We start from the raw sequence: 15,600 nt of genomic DNA on the forward strand, positions 1-15,600 counted from the left end.
TGGGGATTGATACAGGGCTATGGGGAGAGAGTGGGGCAGTGGGATTAGTTTGGGATTGATAAAGGGCTATGGGGAGAGAGCGGGGCAATGGGATTAGTTTGGAGATTGATACAGGGCTGTGGGGCAGTGGGATTAGTTTGGGATTGATACAGAGCTATGGGGAGAGAGCGGGGCAGTGGGATTAGTTTGTTGATTGATACGGGGCTATGGGGAGAGAGCGCGGCAGTGGGATTAGTTTGGGGATGATACAGGGCTATGGGGAGAGAGTGGGGCAGTGGGATTAGTTTGGGGATTGACACAGGGCTATGGGGAGAGAGCGGGGCAGTGGGATTAGTTTGGTGATTGATACAGGGCTATGGGGAGAGTGGGCAGTGGGATTAGTTTGGGGATTGATACAGGGCTCTGGGGAGAGAGTGGGACAGTGGGATTAGTTGGGGATTGATACAGGGCTATGGGGAGAGAGCGGGGCAGTGGGATTAGTTTGGAGATTGATAAAGGGCTATGGGGAGAGAGCGGGGCAGTGGGATTAGTTTGGGGATTGATACAGGGCTATGGGGAGAGAGCGGGGCAGTGGGATTAGTTTGGGATTGATACAGGGCTATGGGGAGAGAGTGGGACAGTGGGATTCGTTGGGGATTGATACAGGGCTATGGGGAGAGAGTGGGGCAGTGGGATTAGTTTGGAGATTGATACAGGGCTATGGGGAGAGAGCGGGGCAGTGGGATTAGTTTGGGGATTGATACAGGGCTATGGGGAGAGAGTGGGGCAGTGGGATTAGTTTGGGGATTGACACAGGGCTATGGGGAGAGCGGGGCACTGGGATTAGTTTGGTGATTGATACAGGGCTATGGGGAGAGAGCGGGACAGTGGGATTAGTTTGGGGATTGATACAGGGCAATGGGGAGAGAGTGGGGCAGTGGGATTAGTTTGGGGATTAACACACGACGATGGGGAGAGAGTGGGGCAGTGGGATTAGTGTGGGATTGATACAGGGCTATGGGACGAGAGCGGGGCAGTGGGATTAGTTTGGGGATTGATACAGGGCTATGGGAAGAGAGTGGGGCAGTGGGATTAGTTTGGGATTGATACAGGGCTATGGGGAGAGAGCGGGGCAATGGGATTAGTTTGTGGATTGATACAGGGCTGTGGGGCAGTGGGATTAGTTTGGGATTGATACAGAGCTATGGGGAGAGAGCGGGGCAGTGGGATTAGTTTGGGGATTGATACGGGGCTATGGGGAGAGAGCGCGGCAGTGGGATTAGTTTGGGGATTGATACAGGGCTATGGGGAGAGAGTGGGGCAGTGGGATTAGTTTGGGGTTTGATACAGGGCTATGGGGAGAGAGTGGGGCAGTGGGATTAGTTTGGGGATTGATACAGGGCTGTGGGGCAGTGGGATTAGTTTGGGGATTGATACAGGGCTATGGGGAGAGAGTGGGGCAGTGGGATTAGTTTGGGGATTGATACAGGGCTATGGGGAGAGAGCGGGCAGTGGGATTAGTTTGGGGATTGATACAGGGCTATGGGGAGAGTGGGGCAGTGGGATTAGTTTGGGGATTGATACAGGGCTATGGGGAGAGAGCGGGGCATTGGGATTAGTTTGGGAATTGATACAGGGCTATGGGGAGAGAGCGGGGCAGTGGGATTAGTTTGGGGATTGATACAGGGCTATGGGGAGAGAGTGGGACAGTGGGATTCGTTGGGGATTGATACAGGGCTATGGGGAGAGAGTGGGGCAGTGGGATTAGTTTGGAGATTGATACAGGGCTATGGGGAGAGAGCGGGGCAGTGGGATTAGTTTGGGGATTGATACAGGGCTATGGGGAGAGAGTGGGGCAGTGGGATTAGTTTGGGGATTGACACAGGGCTATGGGGAGAGCGGGGCACTGGGATTAGTTTGGTGATTGATACAGGGCTATGGGGAGTGAGCGGGGCAGTGGGATTAGTTTGGGGATCGATACAGGGCTATAGGAAGAGAGTGGGTCAGTGGGATTAGTTTGGGGATTGATACAGGGCTATGGGGAGAGAGCGGGGCAGTGGGATCAGTTTGGGGATTGATACAGGGCTATGGGGAGAGTGGGGCAGTGGGATTAGTTTGGGGGTTGATACAGGGCTATGGGGAGAGAGCGGGGCAGTGGGATTAGTTTGGGGATTGATACAGGGCTATGGGTAGAGTGGGGCAGTGGGATTAGTTTGGGGATTGATACAGGGCTATGGGGAGAGAGCGGGGCAGTTGGATTAGTTTGGGGATTAATACAGGGCTATGGGGAGAAGGCGGGGCAGTGGGATTAGTTTGGGGATTGACACAGGGCTATGGGGAGAGAGCGGGGCAGTGGGATTAGTTTGGGGATTGATACAGGGCTATGGGGAGAGAGCGGGGCAGTGGGATTAGTTTGGGGATTGATACAGGGCTATGGGAAGAGAGTGGGGCAGTGGGATTAGTTTGGGGATTGATCCAGGGCTATGGGGAGAGAGTGGGGTAGTGGGATTACTTTGGGATTGATACAGGGCTATGGGGAGAGCGGGGCAGTGGGATTAGTTTGGGGATTGATACAGGGCTATGGGAAGAGAGTGGGGCAGTGGGATTAGTTTGTGGATTGATACAGGGCTGTGGGGCAGTGGGATTAGTTTGGGATTGATACAGAGCTATGGGGAGAGAGCGGGGCAGTGGGATTAGTTTGGGGATTGATACGGGGCTATGGGGAGAGAGCGCGGCAGTGGGATTAGTTTGGGGATTGATACAGGGCTATGGGGAGAGAGTGGGGCAGTGGGATTAGTTTGGGGTTTGATACAGGGCTATGGGGAGAGAGTGGGGCAGTGGGATTAGTTTGGGGATTGATACAGGGCTGTGGGGCAGTGGGATTAGTTTGGGGATTGATACAGGGCTATGGGGAGAGAGTGGGGCAGTGGGATTAGTTTGGGGATTGATACAGGGCTATGGGGAGAGAGCGGGCAGTGGGATTAGTTTGGGGATTGATACAGGGCTATGGGGAGAGTGGGGCAGTGGGATTAGTTTGGGGATTGATACAGGGCTATGGGGAGAGAGCGGGGCATTGGGATTAGTTTGGGAATTGATACAGGGCTATGGGGAGAGAGCGGGGCAGTGGGATTAGTTTGGGGATTGATACAGGGCTATGGGGAGAGAGTGGGACAGTGGGATTCGTTGGGGATTGATACAGGGCTATGGGGAGAGAGTGGGGCAGTGGGATTAGTTTGGAGATTGATACAGGGCTATGGGGAGAGAGCGGGGCAGTGGGATTAGTTTGGGGATTGATACAGGGCTATGGGGAGAGAGTGGGGCAGTGGGATTAGTTTGGGGATTGACACAGGGCTATGGGGAGAGCGGGGCACTGGGATTAGTTTGGTGATTGATACAGGGCTATGGGGAGTGAGCGGGGCAGTGGGATTAGTTTGGGGATCGATACAGGGCTATAGGAAGAGAGTGGGTCAGTGGGATTAGTTTGGGGATTGATACAGGGCTATGGGGAGAGAGCGGGGCAGTGGGATCAGTTTGGGGATTGATACAGGGCTATGGGGAGAGTGGGGCAGTGGGATTAGTTTGGGGATTGATACAGGGCTATGGGGAGAGAGCGGGGCAGTGGGATTAGTTTGGGGATTGATACAGGGCTATGGGTAGAGTGGGGCAGTGGGATTAGTTTGGGGATTGATACAGGGCTATGGGGAGAGAGCGGGGCAGTTGGATTAGTTTGGGGATTAATACAGGGCTATGGGGAGAAGGCGGGGCAGTGGGATTAGTTTGGGGATTGACACAGGGCTATGGGGAGAGAGCGGGGCAGTGGGATTAGTTTGGGGATTGATACAGGGCTATGGGGAGAGAGCGGGGCAGTGGGATTAGTTTGGGGATTGATACAGGGCTATGGGAAGAGAGTGGGGCAGTGGGATTAGTTTGGGGATTGATCCAGGGCTATGGGGAGAGAGTGGGGTAGTGGGATTACTTTGGGATTGATACAGGGCTATGGGGAGAGCGGGGCAGTGGGATTAGTTTGGGGATTGATACAGGGCTATGGGAAGAGAGTGGGGCAGTGGGATTAGTTTGGGGATTGATACAGGGCTATGGGGAGAAGTGGGCCGGGGGAGTACTTTGGGATTGATACAGGGCTATGGGGAGAGAGCGGGGCAGTGGGATTAGTTTGGAGATTGATACAGGGCTATGGGGAGAAGGCGGGGCAGTGGGATTAGTTTGGGGATTGACACAGGGCAATGGGAAGAGAGTGGGCCAGTGGGATTGGTTTGGGGATTGATACAGGGCTATGGGGAGAGCGTGGGGATGTGGGATTACTTTGGGGATTGATACAGGGCTATGGGGAGGGAGCGGGGCAGTGGGAATAGTTTGGGGATTGACACAGGGCTATGGGGAGAGAGTGGGGCAGTAGGATTAGTTTGGTGATTGATACAGGGCTATGGCGAGAGTGGGGCAGTGTCATTAGTTTGGGATTGATACAGGGCTATGGGGAGAGAGTGGGGCAGTGGGATTAGTTTGGGGATTGATACAGGGCTATGGGGAGAGAGCGGGGCAGTGGGATTAGTTTGGGGATTGATACGGGGCTATGGGGAGAGACTGGGACCGTGGGATTAGTTTGGGGATTGATACAGGGCTATGGGGAGAGAGTGGGTTTAGTTTGGGGATTGATACAGGGCTATGGGGAGAGAGCGGGGCAGTGGGATTAGTTTGGGGATTGATACAGGGCTATGGGGAGAGAGCGGGGCAGTGGGATTAGTTTGGGATTGATACAGGTCTATGGGGAGAGAGCAGGGCAGTGGGATTAGTTTGGGGATTGATACAGGGCTATGGGGAGAGAGCGGGGCAGTGGGATTAGTTTGGGGATTGATACAGGGCTCTGAGGAGAGAGCGGGGCAGTGGGATTAGTTTGGGATTGATACAGGGCTATGGGGAGAGAGCGGGGCAGTGGGATACGTTTGGGGATTGATACAGGGCTATGGGGAGAGAGCGGGGCAGTGGGATTAGTGTGGGATTGATACAGGGCTATGGGGAGAGAGTGGGGCAGTGGGATTAGTTTGGGGATTGATACAGGGCTATGGGACGAGAGCGGGGCAGTGGGATTAGTTTGGGGATTGATACAGGGCTATGGGGAGAGAGTGGGGCAGTGGGATTAGTTTGGGATTGATACAGGGCTATGGGGAGAGAGCGGGGCAATGGGATTAGTTTGGAGATTGATACAGGGCTGTGGGGCAGTGGGATTAGTTTGGGATTGATACAGAGCCATGGGGAGAGAGCGGGGCAGTGGGATTAGTTTGGGATTGATACAGAACTATGGGGAGAGAGCGGGGCAGTGGGATTAGTTTGGGGATTGATACGGGGCTATGGGGAGAGAGCGCGGCAGTGGGATTAGTTTGGGGATGATACAGGGCTATGGGGAGAGAGTGGGGCAGTGGGATTAGTTTGGGGATTGACACAGGGCTACGGGGAGAGAGCGGGGCAGTGGGATTAGTTTGGTGATTGATACAGGGCTATGGGGAGAGTGGGCAGTGGGATTAGTTTGGGGATTGATACAGGGCTCTGGGGAGAGAGCGGGGCAGTGGAATTAGTTTGGGGATTGATACAGGGCTATGGGGAGAGAGTGGGACAGTGGGATTAGTTGGTGATTGATACAGGGCTATGGGGAGAGAGCGGGGCAGTGGGATTAGTTTGGAGATTGATACAGGGCTATGGGGAGAGAGCGGGGCAGTGGGATTAGTTTGGGGATTGATACAGGGCTATGGGGAGAGAGCGGGGCAGTGGGATTAGTTTGGGGATTGATACAGGGCTATGGGGAGAGAGCGGGGCAGTGGGATTAGTTTGGGATTGATACAGGGCTATTGGGAGAGTGGGGCAGTGGGATTAGTTTGGGGATTGATACAGGGCTATGGGGAGAGAGCGGGGCCGTGGGATTAGTTAGGGGATTGATACAGGGCTATGGGGAGAGAGCGGGGCAGTGGGATTAGTTTGGGGATTGATACAGGGCTATGGGGAGAGAGCGGGACAGTGGGATTAGTTTGGGGATTGATACAGGGCAATGGGGAGAGAGTGGGGCAGTGGGATTAGTATGGGGATTAACACACGGCGATGGGGAGAGAGTGGGGCAGTGGGATTAGTGTGGGATTGATACAGGGCTATGGGACGAGAGCGGGGCAGTGGGATTAGTTTGGGGATTGATACAGGGCTATGGGAAGAGAGTGGGGCAGTGGGATTAGTTTGGGATTGATACAGGGCTATGGGGAGAGAGCGGGGCAATGGGATTAGTTTGGGGATTGATACAGGGCTGTGGGGCAGTGGGATTAGTTTGGGATTGATACAGAGCTATGGGGAGAGAGCGGGGCATTGGGATTAGTTTGGGGATTGATACAGGGCTATGGGGAAAGAGCGGGGCAGTGGGATTAGTTTGGGGATTGATACAGGGCTATGGGGAGAGAGTTGGACAGTGGGATTAGTTGGGGATTGATACGGGGCTATGGGGAGAGAGTGGGGCAGTGGGATTAGTTTGGAGATTGATACAGGGCTATGGGGAGAGAGCGGGGCAGTGGGATTAGTTTGGGGATTGATACAGGGCTATAGGGAGAGAGTGGAGCAGTGAGATTAGTTTGGGGATTGACACAGGGCTATGGGGAGAGCAGGGCAGTGGGATTAGTTTGGTGATTGATACAGGGCTATGGGAAGAGAGTGGGGCAGTGGGATTAGTTTGGGGATTGATACAGGGCTATGGGGAGAGAGTGGGGCAGTGGGATTAGTTTGGGGATCGATACAGGGCTATGGGAAGAGAGTGGGGCAGTGGGATTAGTTTGGGGATTGATACAGGGCTATGGGGAGAGAGCGGGGCAGTGGGATTAGTTTGGGGATTGATACAGGGCTATGGGGAGAGTGGGGCAGTGGGATTAGTTTGGGGATTGATACAGGGCTATGGGGAGAGAGTGGGGCAGTGGGATTAGTTTGGGGATTGATACAGGGCTATGGGGAGAGAGCGGGGCAGTGGGATTAGTTTGGGGATTGATACAGGGCTATGGGGAGAGTGGGGCAGTGGGATTAGTTTGGGGATTGATACAGGGCTACGGGGAGAGAGTGGGGCAGTGGGATTAGTTTGGGGATTGATACAGAGCTATGGGGAGAGAGCGGGGCAGTGGGATTAGTTTGGGGATTGATCCAGGGCTATGGGGAGAAGGCGGGGCAGTGGCATTAGTTTGGGGATTGACGCAGGGCTATGGGGAGAGAGCGGGGCAGTGGGATTAGTTTGGGGATTGATACAGGGCTATGGGGAGAGAGTGGGGCAGTGGGATTAGTTTGGGGATTGACACAGGGCTATGGGGAGAGAGCGGGGCAGTGGGATTAGTTTGGGATTGATACAGGGCTATGGGGAGAGAGCGGGACAGTGGGATTAGTTTGGGGATTGATACTGGGGAATGGGGAGAGAGTGGGGTAGTGGGATTAGTTTGGGGATTGACACACGGCGATGGGGAGAGAGTGGGGCAGTGGGATTAGTGTGGGATTGATACAGGGCTATGGGGAGAGAGTGGGGCAGTGGGATTAGTTTGGGGATTGATACAGGGCTATGGGACGCGAGCGGGGCAGTGGGATTAGTTTGGGGATTGATACAGGGCTATGGGGAGAGAGTGGGGCAGTGGGATTAGTTTGGGATTGATACAGGGCTATGGGGAGAGAGCGGGGCAATGGGATTAGTTTGGAGATTGATACAGGGCTGTGGGGCAGTGGGATTAGTTTGGGGATTGATACAGAGCTATGGGGAGAGAGCGGGGCAGTGGGATTGGTTTGGGGATTGATACAGGGCTATGGGGAGAGCGTGGGGCAGTGGGATTACTTGGGGGATTGATACAGGGCTATGGGGAGAGAGCGGGGCAGTGGGAATAGTTTGGGGATTGATACAGGGCTATGGGGAGAGAGTGGGGCCGTGGGATTAGTTTGGGGATTGATACAGGGCAATGGAGAGAGAGTGGGGCAGTGGGATTAGTTTGGGGATTAACACACGGCGATGGGGAGAGAGTGGGGCAGTGGGATTAGTGTGGGATTGATACAGGGCTATGGGATGAGAGCGGGGCAGTGGGATTAGTTTGGGGATTGATACAGGGCTATGGGAAGAGAGTGGGGCAGTGGGATTAGTTTGGGATTGATACAGGGCTATGGGGAGAGAGCGGGGCAATGGGATTAGTTTGGGGATTGATACAGGGCTGTGGGGCAGTGGGATTAGTTTGGGATTGATACAGAGCTATGGGGAGAGAGCGGGGCAGTGGGATTAGTTTGGGGATTGATACGAGGCTATGGGGAGAGAGCGCGGCAGTGGGATTAGTTTGGGGATTGATACAGGGCTATGGGGAGAGAGTGGGGCAGTGGGATTAGTTTGGGGATTGACACAGGGCTATGGGGAGAGAGCGGGGCAGTGGGATTAGTTTGGGGATTGATACAGGGCTATGGGGAGAGAGTGGGGCAGTGGGATTAGTTTGGGGATTGATACAGGGCTGTGGGGCAGTGAGATTAGTTTGGGGATTGATACAGGGCTATGGGGAGAGAGTGGGGCAGTGGGATTAGTTTGGGGATTGATACAGGGCTATTGGGAGAGAGTGGGGCAGTGGGATTAGTTTGGTGATTGATACAGGGCTATGGGGAGAGTGGGGCAGTGGGATTAGTTTGGGGATTGATACAGGGCTATGGAGAGAGAGTGGGGCAGTGGGATTAGTTTGGGATTGATACAGGGCTATGGGGAGAGAGCGGGGCATTGGGATTAGTTTGGGGATTGATACAGGGCTATGGGGAGAGAGCGGGGCAGTGGGATTAGTTTGGGGATTGATACAGGGCTATGGGGAGAGAGTGGGACAGTGGGATTAGTTGGGGATTGATACAGGGCTATGGGGAGAGAGTGGGGCAGTGGGATTAGTTTGGAGATTGATACAGGGCTATGGGGAGAGAGCGGGGCAGTGGGATTAGTTTGGGGATTGATACAGGGCTATGGGGAGAGAGTGGAGCAGTGGGATTAGTTTGGGGATTGACACAGGGCTATGGGGAGAGCGGGGCAGTGGGATTAGTTTGGTGATTGATACAGGGCTATGGGGAGAGAGCGGGGCAGTGGGATTAGTTTGGGGATTGATACAGGGCTATGGGGAGAGAGTGGGGCAGTGGGATTAGTTTGGGGATTGACACAGGGTGATGGGGAGAGCGGGGCAGTGGGATTAGTTTGGTGATTGATACAGGGCTATGGGGAGTGAGCGGGGCAGTGGGATTAGTTTGGGGATCGATACAGGGCTATGGGAAGAGAGTAGGGCAGTGGGATTAGTTTGGGGATTGATACAGGGCTATGGGGAGAGAGCGGGGCAGTGGGATTAGTTTGGGGATTGATACAGGGCTATGGGGAGAGTGGGGCAGTGGGATTAGTTTGGGGATTGATACAGGGCTATGGGGAGAGAGTGGGGCAGTGGGATTAGTTTGGGGATTGATACAGAGCTATGGGGAGAGAGCGGGGCAGTTGGATTAGTTTGGGGATTAATACAGGGCTATGGGGAGAAGGCGGGGCAGTGGCATTAGTTTGGGGATTGACACAGGGCTATGGGGAGAGAGCGGGGCAGTGGGATTAGTTTGGGGATTGATACAGGGCTATGGGGAGAGAGCGGGGCAGTGGGATTAGTTTGGGGATTGATACAGGGCTATGGGAAGAGAGTGGGGCAGTGGGATTAGTTTGGGGATTGATCCAGGGCTATGGGGAGAGAGTGGGGTAGTGGGATTACTTTGGGATTGATACAGGCCTATGGGGAGAGAGCGGGGCAGTGGAATTAGTTTGGGGATTGATACAGGGCTATGGGAAGAGAGTGGGGCAGTGGGATTAGTTTGGGGATTGATACAGGGCTATGGGGAGAGAGCGGGGCAGTGGGATTAGTTTGGGATTGATACAGGGCTATGGGGAGAGAGCGGGACAGTGGGATTAGTTTGGGGATTGATACAGGGCAATGGGGAGAGAGTGGGGTAGTGGGATTAGTTTGGGGATTGACACACGGCGATGGGGAGAGAGTGGGGCAGTGGGATTAGTTTGGGGATTGATACAGGGCTATGGGGAGAGAGCGGGGCAGTGGGATTAGTTTGGGGATTGATACAGGGCTATGGGGAGAGAGCGGGACAGTGAGATTAGTGTTGGATTGATACAGGGCTATGGGGAGAGAGTGGGGCAGTGGGATTAGTTTGGGGTTTGATACAGAGCTATGGGGAGAGAGCGGGGCAGTGGGATTGGTTTGGGGATTGATACAGGGCTATGGGGAGAGAGTGGGGCAGTGGGATTAGTTTGGGGATTGATACAGGGCTATGGGGAGAGAGCGGGGCAGTGGGATTAGTTTGGGGATTGATACAGGGCTATGGGGAGAGAGCGGGACAGTGAGATTAGTTTGGGGATTGATACAGGGCTATGGGGAGAGAGCGGGGCAGTGGGATTAGTTTGGGGATTGATACAGGGCTATGGGGAGAGAGCGGGACAGTGAGATTAGTTTGGGGATTGATACAGGGCTATGGGGAGAGAGTGGGGCAGTGGGATTAGTTTGGGGATTGATACAGGGCTATGGGGAGAGAGCGGGGCAGTGGGATTAGTGTGGGGATTGATACAGGGCTATGGGGAGAGAGTGGGGCAGTGGGATTAGTTTGGGGATTGATACAGGGCTATGGGGAGAGAGTGGGGCAGTGGGATTAGTGTGGGGATTGATACAGGGCTATGGGGAGAGAGCGGGGCAGTGGGATTAGTTTGGGGATCGATACAGGGCTATGGGGAGAGACTGGGGCCGTGGGATTAGTTTGGAGATTGATACAGGGCTATGGGGAGAGAGTGGGGCAGTGGGATTAGTTTGGGGATTGATACAGGGCTATGGGGAGAGAGCGGGACAGTGGGATTAGTTTGGGGATTGATACAGGGCTATGGGGAGAGAGTGGGGCAGTGGGATTAGTTTGGGGATTGATACTGGGCTATGGGGAGAGAGCGGGACAGTGGGATTAGTGTGGGGATTGATACAGGGCTATGGGGAGAGAGCGGGGCAGTGGGATTAGTTTGGGGATTGATACAGGGCTATGGGGAGAGCGGGGCAGTGGGATTAGTTTGGGGATTGATACAGGGCTATGGGGAGAGCGGGGCAGTGGGATTAGTTTGGGGATTGATACAGGGCTATGGGGAGAGAGCGGGGCAGTGGGATTAGTTTGGGGATTGATACAGGGCTATGGGGAGAGAGTGGGGCAGTGGGATTAGTGTGGGATTGACACAGGGCTATGGGGAGAGAGCGGGGCTGTGGAATTAGTTTGGGGATTGATACAGGGCTTTGGGGAGAGAGTGGGGCAGTGGGAATAGTTTGGGGATTGATACAGGGCTATGGGGAGAGACTGGGGCCGTGGGATTAGTTTGGAGATTGATACAGGGCTATGGGGAGAGAGTGGGGCAGTGGGATTAGTTTGGTGATTGATACAGGGCTATGGGGAGAGAGTGGGGCAGTGGGATTAGTTTGGGGATTGATACAGGGCTATGGGGAGAGAGCGGGGCAGTGGGATTAGTTTGGGATTGATACAGGGCTATGGGGAGAGAGTGGGACAGTGGGATTAGTGTGGGGATTGATACAGGGCTATGGGGAGAGAGCGGGGCAGTGGGATTAGTTTGGGGATTGATACAGGGCTATGGGGAGAGAGCGGGGCCGTGGGATTAGTTTGGGGATTGATACAGGGCTATGGGGAGAGTGGGGCAGTGTCATTAGTTTGGGATTGATACAGGGCTATGGGGAGAGAGTGGGGCAGTGGGATTAGTTTGGGGATTGATACAGGGCTATGGGGAGAGAGCGGGGCAGTGGGATTAGTTTGGGGATTGATACGGGGCTATGGGGAGAGAGCGGGATTAGTTTGGGGATTGATACAGGGCTATGGGGAGAGAGCGGGGCAGTGGGATTAGTTTGGGGATTGATACAGGGCTATGGGGAGAGAGCGGGGCAGTGGGATTAGTTTGGGATTGATACAGGTCTATGGGGAGAGAGCGGGGCAGTGGGATTAGTTTGGGGATTGATACAGGGCTATGGGGACAGAGCGGGGCAGTGGGATTAGTTTTGGGATTGATACAGGGCTCTGAGGAAAGAGCGGGGCTGTGGGATTAGTTTGGGATTGATACAGGGCTATGGGGAGAGCGGGGCAGTGGAATTAGTTTGGGGATTGACACAGGGCTATGGGGAGAGAGCGGGGCAGTGGGATTAGTTTGGGGATTGACACAGGGCTATGGGGAGAGAGCGGGGCAGTGGGATTAGTTTGGGGATTGATACAGGGCTATGGGAAGAGAGTGGGGCAGTGGGATTAGTTTGGGATTGATACAGGGCTATGGGGAGAGAGCGGGGCAGTGGGATTAGTTTGGGATTGATACAGGGCTATGGGGAGAGAGCGGGACAGTGGGATTAGTTTGGGGATTGATACAGGGCAATGGGGAGAGAGTGGGGTAGTGGGATTAGTTTGGGGATTGACACACGGCGATGGGGAGAGAGTGGGGCAGTGGGATTAGTGTGGGATTGATACAGGGCTATGGGGAGAGAGTGGGGAAGTGGGATTAGTTTGGGGATTGATACAGGGCTATGGGACGAGAGCGGGGCAGTGGGATTAGTTTGGGGATTGATACAGGGCTATGGGGAGAGAGTGGGGCAGTGGGATTAGTTTGGGATTGATACAGGGCTATGGGGAGAGAGCGGGGCAATGGGATTAGTTTGGAGATTGATACAGGGCTGTGGGGCAGTGGGATTAGTTTGGGATTGATACAGAGCTATGGGGAGAGAGCGGGGCAGTGGGATTGGTTTGGGGATTGATACAGGGCTATGGGGAGAACGTGGGGCAGTGGGATTACTTTGGGGATTGATACAGGGCTATGGGGAGAGAGCGGGGCAGTGGGAATAGTTTGGGGATTGATACAGGGCTATGGGGAGAGAGTGGGGCCGTGGGATTAGTTTGGGGATTGATACAGGGCAATGGGGAGAGAGTGGGGCAGTGGGATTAGTTTGGGGATTAACACACGGCGATGGGGAGAGAGTGGGGCAGTGGGATTAGTGTGGGATTGATACAGGGCTATGGGACGAGAGTGGGGCAGTGGGATTAGTTTGGGGATTAACACACGGCGATGGGGAGAGAGTGGGGCAGTGGGATTAGTGTGGGATTGATACAGGGCTATGGGACGAGAGCGGGGCAGTGGGATTAGTTTGGGGATTGATACAGGGCTATGGGGAGAGAGTGGGGCCGTGGGATTAGTTTGGGGATTGATACAGGGCAATGGGGAGAGAGTGGGGCAGTGGGATTAGTTTGGGGATTAACACACGGCGATGGGGAGAGAGTGGGGCAGTGGGATTAGTGTGGGATTGATACAGGGCTATGGGACGAGAGCGGGGCAGTGGGATTAGTTTGGGGATTGATACAGGGCTATGGGAAGAGAGTGGGGCAGTGGGATTAGTTTGGGGATTGATACAGGGCTGTGGGGCAGTGGGATTAGTTTGGGATTGATACAGAGCAATGGGGAGAGAGCGGGGCAGTGGGATTAGTTTGGGGATTGATACGGGGCTATGGGGAGAGAGCGCGGCAGTGGAATTAGTTTGGGGATTGATACAGGGCTATTGGGAGAGAGTGTGGCAGTGGGATTAGTTTGGGGATTGACACAGGGCTATGGGGAGAGAGCGGGGCAGTGGGATTAGTTTGGGGATTGATACAGGGCTATGGGGAGAGAGTGGGGCAGTGGGATTAGTTTGGGGATTGATACAGGGCTGTGGGGCAGTGGGATTAGTTTGGGGATTGATACAGGGCTATGGGGAGAGAGTGGGGCAGTGGGATTAGTTTGGGGATTGATACAGGGCTATGGGGAGAGAGGGGGGCAGTGGGATTAGTTTGGTGATTGATACAGGGCTATGGGGAGAGTGGGGCAGTGGGATTAGTTTGGGGATTGATACAGGGCTATGGGGAGAGAGCGGGGCATTGGGATTAGTTTGGGGATTGATACAGGGCTATGGGGAGAGAGCGGGGCAGTGGGATTAGTTTGGGGATTGATACAGGGCTATGGGGAGAGAGTGGGACAGTGGGATTAGTTGGGGATTGATACAGGGCTATGGGGAGAGAGTGGGGCAGTGGGATTAGTTTGGAGATTGATACAGGGCTATGGGGAGAGAGCGGGGCAGTGGGATTAGTTTGGGGATTGATACAGGGCTATGGGGAGAGAGTGGAGCAGTGGGATTAGTTTGGGGATTGACACAGGGCTATGGGGAGAGCGGGGCAGTGGGATTAGTTTGGGGATTGATACAGGGCTATGGGGAGAGAGCGGGGTAGTGGGATTAGTTTGGGGATTGATACAGGGCTATGGGGAGAGAGTGGGGCAGTGGGATTAGTTTGGGGATTGACACAGGGCTATGGGGAGAGCGGGGCAGTGGGATTAGTTTGGTGATTGATACAGGGCTATGGGGAGTGAGCGGGGCAGTGGGATTAGTTTGGGGATCGATACAGGGCTATGGGAAGAGAGTGGGGCAGTGGGATTAGTTTGGGGATTGATACAGGGCTATGGGGAGAGAGCGGGGCAGTGGGATTAGTTTGGGGATTGATACAGGGCTCTGGGGAGAGTGGGGCAGTGGGATTAGTTTGGGGATTGATACAGGGCTATGGGGAGAGAGTTGGGCAGTGGGAATAGTTTGGGGATTGATACAGAGCTATGGGGAGAGAGCGGGGCAGTTGGATTAGTTTGGGGATTAATACAGGGCTATGGGGAGAAGGCGGGGCAGTGGCATTAGTTTGGGGATTGACACAGGGATATGGGGAGAGAGCAGGGCAGTGGGATTAGTTTGGGGATTGATACAGGGCTATGGGAAGAGAGTGGGGCAGTGGGATTAGTTTGGGGATTGATCCAGGGCTATGGGGAGAGAGTGGGGTAGTGGGATTACTTTGGGATTGATACAGGGCGATGGGGAGAGCGGGGCAGTGGGATTAGTTTGGGGATTGATACAGGGCTATGGGAAGAGAGTGGGGCAGTGGGATTAGTTTGGGGATTGATACAGGGCTATGGGGAGAGAGCGGGGCAGTGGGATTAGTTTGGGATTGACACAGGGCTATGGGGAGAGAGCGGGACAGTGGGATTAGTTTGGGGATTGATACAGGGCAATGGGGAGAGAGTGGGGTAGTGGGATTAGTTTGGGGATTGACACACGGCGATGGGGAGAGAGTGGGGCAGTGGGATTAGTGTGGGATTGATACAGGGCTATGGGGAGAGAGTGGGGCCGTGGGATTAGTTTGGGGATTGATACAGGGCTATGGGACGAGAGCGGGGCAGTGGGATTAGTTTGGGGATTGATACAGGGCTATGGGGAGAGAGTGGGGCAGTGGGATTAGTTTGGGATTGATACAGGGCTATGGAGAGAGAGCGGGGCAATGGGATTAGTTTGGAGATTGATACAGGGCTGTGGGGCAGTGGGATTAGTTTGGGATTGATACAGAGCTATGGGGAGAGAGCGGGGCAGTGGGATTGGTTTGGGGATTGATACAGGGCTATGGGGAGAGCGTGGGGCAGTGGGATTACTTTGGGGATTGATACAGGGCTATGGGGAGAGAGCGGGGCAGTGGGAATAG

This window comes from Scyliorhinus torazame, chromosome X (genome assembly GCF_047496885.1).
Source record: "Scyliorhinus torazame isolate Kashiwa2021f chromosome X, sScyTor2.1, whole genome shotgun sequence".
Classification (NCBI taxonomy): domain Eukaryota; kingdom Metazoa; phylum Chordata; class Chondrichthyes; order Carcharhiniformes; family Scyliorhinidae; genus Scyliorhinus; species Scyliorhinus torazame.